The 7383-nt window shown below is 34.1% G+C and overlaps 1 pseudogene; it reads right to left on the reverse strand.

Annotated features, from left to right (window-relative positions):
• Nucleotides 1–3739: 3739 nt before the first annotated feature.
• LOC143637859 (tripartite motif-containing protein 51G pseudogene) lies at nt 3740–6631 on the reverse strand (annotated as a pseudogene).
• Nucleotides 6632–7383: the final 752 nt, after the last annotated feature.

Below are 7383 nucleotides of genomic sequence, written 5' to 3' on the forward strand. Positions count from 1 at the left end.
AGGGGAGGGAAGGTAAGGAATGGAGAATGGGGGTAGAAAAGATGGTGGAATGAGATATAAGTTTGCCTTTATTATTTGTTGTAATAGCAACAAAAATATTCCTACAGGAGTATTTTGGCATGAAGTTCCATTATTGTGGATACATTTATCTTGTTCTCCTAACACTATTCTTACTAGGTATCCTGAGGCTGTAGGACAATTAATACGCAGAGGAATAAAAGCAGCAAACAGAGTGTTTGGAATTTCTCCCAATAAAATTATTACTCCATATACTATGGATCAAATAGATGAGTTAGCTAACGAGTTAAATACTTGTGCAATAATCAGGTGTAAATCTAATGTTTTGTTTGATAATCACTTACCATCTAATTTTTTATTGTCTTTTTGGTCTTCGTGTCCTGTAGTTTTTCCAAAAATGACAAGAAAAACACCTATCATGACTGCTTCAAATATATTCACTGATGGGTCAAATAATGGTACAGCAGAAGTAGTTATCCCTGATCAAAACTTTACATTTTTAGTACTCAAACAATCAGGTCAAAAGGTACAGCTTAATGCAGTATTATATGCTTTTGTGATGTTTAAAGATTCTGTATTTATTTTATTTTCTGATAGTCTGTATATAGTTAATGATATAGTATCCCTTGAAGATGCTGGTAGGATTTCTCCTTCCTCTACTGTTTTCTCTTTGTTTTCCACTATACAAGTCTAATCTGGGACAGAAAAGATCCATTCTGTATAGGACATATCAGGGCACGTACAGGATTGCCTGGAGCCCTTAGTTTGGGCAATGATTTAGCAGATAAAACTACACATGACATACATATTTTCTCTACACTTGAAGAAGCTACAAATTTTCATATAAGGTTCCATGTCAATGCTAATACATTAAAAAAGCATTTTAAAATAACTAAGGAACAAGCCAGACATATAAAAAAAAATATCAAAATTGTGTGACCTTTTTACCACAAGTTAATCTTGAGATCAATCCTTAAGGACTGATACCTAACCACATTTGGCAGATGGATGTCACACACTTGCCAGAATTTGGAAAATTAAAATATTTGCAGGTTTCAGTTGATTCTCTCTTGTAAGCTTTTATAAGCAACTGTATAAAAATCTATTTATATATTTTAGAAAGTATCACTTTATGAAATTAATTCTTTTTCATTTCCTAAATATTCAAATATATTGTACATGCTGCTGGAATCCACTTCAATCCTTTCTGTTATTCCTCAAATCTTGTAATTTTAGAAAGAATAATTTAATATTTATTTATGCAAATCTTTTCACTATCCCTAAGTTTTCTGCATGTTCTGCACTGCCCTGAATTTATGAGATTTAACATGTAGCTTTTTATACTGAGCAAACTGAAATCATTTTTATTTTTATTTTCCTTTCTTGGTGATAAAGTTGATTTATTTTCTCAGATTTTCTATAGCTATTCAAAATTTTATGTCATATAAATTATATATACCCATGGTACAAACAACATAAAGTACTATTCAACTATTTACCCCCCAAAGCTTCTCCTAACAATTCAAATTTAGCAGAGTAAGGTGGCTTATGTCTGAAATCCCAGAAGACTGGGATAAGCAGATGGAAAGTTCAACGCCAGCTTGGGCAAATTCATGAGACTCTGTTACAAAAAATACTGGGGGTTGCATATCTGGCTAACTGGTAGGGTGCTTGCTTAATATGTGGGAGGCCCCAAGTTAAAATGCCAGGGCCATTTTTTTAAAATACTGAACATACTGAACAACTGCATAAATTTGTTTGTGAAATTGAATAATGAAACTTAAATCTGAGTATAGCTATTTATTAAAATTACCAATTTTTATATTGCTTATTTTATATATACCTCAGGAGATATGAGCCTGGATTATATTTATGTAGTTTTTTTTAATTTTTCACTCTTTATACTGTAAATTTGACTATAGATACATACTCAAGGATTTGCAGTCATATTATTTATTTATAAAAATAAGTAAGATATTTAATAAAAGGGAAATACCACCCATGTGGTCCTAAGAACAAATAATACATATGAGAATACTGACAAAGCGCTTATGTTTACCTTGAAAGCAATTGAGCTGTGGATTAATCCAGTGATGGGCCCTGCACTGAGTTCTGGATTCAGAGGCTGGGCTATATACAGCTGCATAGATTCAATCCTGCAATAAGGAAGATGCAGTGAACATATGTAAAGTCAGAAAATCATGACTTTTCTTGATATGACCCTTTATAAGAATTCTAGCAACACACAGGTGTGGAAATACAGAAATCATCACTTTGTGAAATTAATTCTTATTCACAGTTCCTAAATATTTAAATATATTTTAAATGCTGTTGAAATCCATTTTAATCCTTTCTGTTACTCCTCAAATTCTGTAAATATGCTTAGTTTTCTGTTCACTTGCATATATATAAGAGTAAAAATCTGGTGTCCATTTCCAGTCTGCACTGAAATCTCCCTATCTGCAGTCAAAATCTTCTCTAAGAACTAGAACTGGCTATTGCCTCCTTCACAGGGAGACTGTCAGAAGAATTCTAGGCAGTGATATCTGGTTTCTGGAGCTGAGCTAGCCTGGAGGACCCACAGAGTTCTAATGCTTTAAGTTTATTTCAACTATCATTTTAAACTGTCAACTTATACATACAAAATTAACAAATCTCTAGAGGTTTCACACATTGGAGCACTCTACCTCTCCTGTTAGCCTGTGTTCCCACTATTAGCTCTGTGAGGTGTTTGACTTCATCAACCTTGTGTACACTTAGTATTTCTCCTTCATCTGCATAGGCTTTCCAGAACTGGAAAGAAAACCAGGAATGGAAGGATTTTGAAATAATTTCTCTTTTGCAACATTTTTATTGAAGCTACTCCTAAAATTACTGAGAATGAGAACTAAGAGAGATGTCAAATTAGGTGGGGGAAGAAAAAGCAGATCAATTACAAGAGGGACTGAGTATTCCAATGAATCATGCACTGTAATAGTCCTGACAAGTACTGTAAAAACTGCAAAAGGATCTGTTGGGAGGCATGTAAACATTCACCTGTACATTGTGTCTCCAATGACCTGGGAAAAGAAAAATAAAAATTCTGAGTGATTTTTACAAGATCCCTCTACCATTAAGTACAGTGTGAGATTTTTGAATCAGCTCCAGAAGCTACTAGTTCCCAAGAAGTTCTGTCTTCCATCCTAGGGTGCATTTCCAACTTCTTTTCTACTCAATAGAACACAGTCCACTATAGAATCCTGGTAAAGTGTGGTTCTGCAATATTCTGTGTGTGTGGGAGGGGATGATGCTGTGGAGTCTGGGTTCTGCTGCAACCATATATAAATCCCAGCAATTGTCTAAAGACCCTGTGTCTCAGGTAAGCAGACACAAAGCAGTAACAATAAGGTCAATATTCCTGAATCACCCCGTCTTGTTATGTCTGTGAATTAACAAGAATACCCATGTGCAGCTTACTACTTGGTGAATTTCTAAAAGTCCCAAATATGTTGTTGATTTTCAGAAGGGGACTATCCATTAATCATTCCATACATTTTTGTTACTTACAGATAACATAGGAGGGATCCTTGTTTTTAGAATTTCTTGGAAGAAGTGACCTCGTAGCAAAGTAATCACAGTTGTGGAGAAATATGTTTGTACAACCAAACTTGAAGCAACAAGGGAAGTGGATTTCAGTTGTGAAATGAAATAGCTATACATGCCTGTCTTATATCCCCATGTATCAGTAGTTACCTGGAGTGACTCCACATCTTGTCTGTGGCATATTTCCTTCAGGTCGTCTTGAGATCTCTGTCATATGAATCATTCTGGTTTTACTCTCTTTGAGCTGCTCAAAAATGTCTTTCCTCTCTTTCTGCATCCTGTCTGAATGATGCCATTCTTCCTCATAGTAAAATGGAGGCATCTTCCCATATTCAACTCTGATTGCTTCTCTTCTTAAATTTATGTAGTTCTGCAGTAAAATTAAATTCATCAAAATATAAACCTATCCCTCTAAAACCTGTTGAAACTTCCTAATTCTAGGACTTCACTTTCCTATGTTTATATATCAATATACCACCATTGAAATTCCACATCATGTACTATCACAAGAATGGGATTCTAATCAGAATAAGTTATAATCTAAGTATGAATAATAGATCAAAGTACATTCTACTGTCATGTGTATTTTAAAAGGACAAACAAAAAATAAAATAAACTCCCAGATTCTTATTTGTATTATTAACAATCATATTTAAGTCTTCATCTTGTCAAACTTTCAGAATCCACAAATTTTTATTCCTTTCCTTTTTTACAAATATTCATGGCTTGTTTCTTTCTTTCTAATTAATTTGCTAAGGCTAGACTCAAACTTGTAATCTTTCTGCCTTAGCCTCCCAATCAGCTGAGATTACAAGACTGCACTACCATGTCCTTTTCTCTGCATCAACAGTTTTAATCAACAGGTTACATTCACTTAATTCATGATAAAGAGTTTTCTAAAACAATCCACACACACACACAAAAAAATTGTTTTATCCTTTCCAACCCATATGTGAGGAAACATAACCCATTTCATACTTAAGGACTTTAGACTACAATGAATAGATTGAAATCCAGTCACTCTTCTTGAGTTTAAGCCAATTTACTTAAACCTACATACTGTAACTTCAGAGTACAATAGTCATCTCCAAGCACTTCACCCAGCTAACTGAAATACTGAAGTGTCATTTAGCACCTGATCTTATTATCTCTCTGAGACCATCTTCTTAAATTCTCTTCAAAAGTCATTCCAATCTATGACATCAACTTCACCATAACTTCAGTAACCTCCCTCCCAATATACCAGTGCAATTATTTATCATGTGCTTCTCTCTGGGTTGACATTCTATGGCTATGTTCCTCTTCAGAATTTAATCTTAAAGTATTTTTTGAGTTAAAAATTTTGCCACCAACTATTTAAAATTTAAACCTAATTTGCAGTCTGTGCTCTTTTACTCATTTTCACCTTTCCTGCTTAATTAGTCTAAAAAATGTTATTGTGCTCTAATATATCAAGAATTTTACTTATTTACATGATGGTCATTTTCCTTTCTGATTTGTATCTTAACCTTTCCAATAAGAGATTTTTTCAGCCTTGTTTTCTGCATGTTATTTAGCTTATTATTTGTAATAGAGTTATCATGAAACAATTTTAAATTAATTTTAATTTAAATTATAAGACACTCGGATAAACATCCACAAAGAAAATTAGTTATTTAAAAATTATTCTCAAATTTGTAATCTTCTACTCAAACACAAAGCTGCTTCACTAATCATATTTCCCCTCCATACTTTATATAATGCTGTTAAATATTAATTCTTTGGAGTAATTTCAGACTGTTCTTATATTTGAACCATTTATCCCTCTCTCTGAAATTTTGCACCCATTTATGACCACTTATTTTTTCACTAGCAGTCAGCTTAATCTGCTTTGGAAGCTACATTTGAATTTTCAGTAACTACCAAATGCCACTTTTGCCTGCCATTTACATCATCCCAGCACATATGACATTTTGAAATGGCCTAGTTTTTTATACCTGTTGTGTAAGTACTAAGTGTACCTTTACATGTAGTAAAGCAGAGTGATTTTGATAATATCTGTGTCTCAAATAGAAACCCTATCTAAGGGCCAAACTGGTATAACTAGAAACTGAGGAAATACTTTTATTATTGACTCCTCCCCTTTCTTGTTCAATCCTAGAGAATACTAGAGTTTCAGATCTATTTCCTACTTTAAATATTGCATATATGACCCCTAAGTTTATGTTGAAGGCAGAAGTATAGCACTAACCTCCCATGAGTCCATAGTCAATATCTCCATGGCCAGGTTTCTGTGACTTTCACAATATTTTTTCCATAAGCATTGCATTTTCTTCAGCAGATTCTTCTGTACAAGAACCATAAGTTAGAGAAGCAGCAAAAAAATAGTGTAACATTCAGACCTTCACATAGGGAAGAAATCAGAAATGAGAGATAAATTAACCTCATTGAAAATAATAGGGTCATTATGTTTTCTTTGTTCCTTTCAGATGTTTGTCAAATATGGGAAGCCTGAGACTTGGAACCCAGAAGGCATTCTGAATGGGAAACATAGAGTCATCTGTTCCCCCAAGAAAACAGACCCATGTTGATTTCTTTGATTTTTTAAGAATGGATCTTCAGAGGAATCACTTTCCCTGTGCTCCTCAGCAGCACTTTCGATTGGCCATGTGTGTGAGCTTCATGCTCCTGGGATTTAGAGCAGAGCAAACAGAGAAAGTTCTTGTCTTCTTTACAGAAAATCTTCTTCATCTCCTTATGAGTCTCACGCATGTGTTACTCCAAGCTCAGAAATTGCCAAAGACTGGTTTTTTTTTTTCCTGGTCAGGGCTGCCAGTTTCTTCACACAAACATTTGTTTTAAAGTCTCTATTCTGTACCATCTGCTTGCATATAGAGAAGGTAACAAGAACTGAGAGATCATGCCAGCCAAGGTAGATACAGGGCCTACAAAAGCTGTGCCCACAGGCTAAGGTGACTGGATCTATAAAGTACTTCATGCAGATAGGGCAGATGATTTCCTTCTGGAAGGCTTGCTTGATTCTGGAATCCATATTTTTGAAGAAGAAGAAGAAAAAGAAGAAGAAGAAGAAGAAGAAGAAGAAGAAGAAGAAGAAGAAGAAGAAGAAGAAGAACAAGAAGAAGAAGAAGAAGAAAAAGAAAAAGAAGAAGAAGAAGAAGAAGAAGAAGAAGAAGAAGAAGAAGAAGAAGAAGAAGAAGAAGAAGAACAAGAAGAAGAAGAAGAAGAAGAAGAAGAAGAAGAAGAAGAAGAAGAAGAAGAAGAAGAAGAAGAAGAAGAAGCAACATGTTATTTCTGAGTCTGAGTCTGATTAGGCAAAATGGTTCTTCAGACCCATACCTGGGGAGTAATAACTACATTTTAATTTTCTTAAAAAATGGTCATTAAAGTAGTACAAACTCTATTTTATAACACAAAAGAACTGATGCACAAGGAGAGACTTCAGCTTTATGTCAGGCATAATTTTGACTAGATAACTCATATTCCTGCCATACTGAGTTTCTGCTCCCACCAGAATAGAAATTTGAATATTAATCATCTGGATGTGGGTGTAGGACTTGGGTCATAAGGGCCCTACAAACAATTATAATTGTTTCCATTCATCTTTTCAATAAAAGGAAAATGAAAGCAGGTTTATTGAGGAAAGTCTACTTGGGCCAATGAAGTATGAGAAGTTCACTAGAAAGAGACCAGCTCTTTAAAAGTAAAACTCACAAAATCAAATATATATATATTTGAAACCAATAGGAAGTATAATTATAAAACGGTATTTTTTTAGGTCGACCA

Source organism: Callospermophilus lateralis, chromosome 14 (assembly GCF_048772815.1).
Source record: "Callospermophilus lateralis isolate mCalLat2 chromosome 14, mCalLat2.hap1, whole genome shotgun sequence".
NCBI lineage: Eukaryota > Metazoa > Chordata > Mammalia > Rodentia > Sciuridae > Callospermophilus > Callospermophilus lateralis.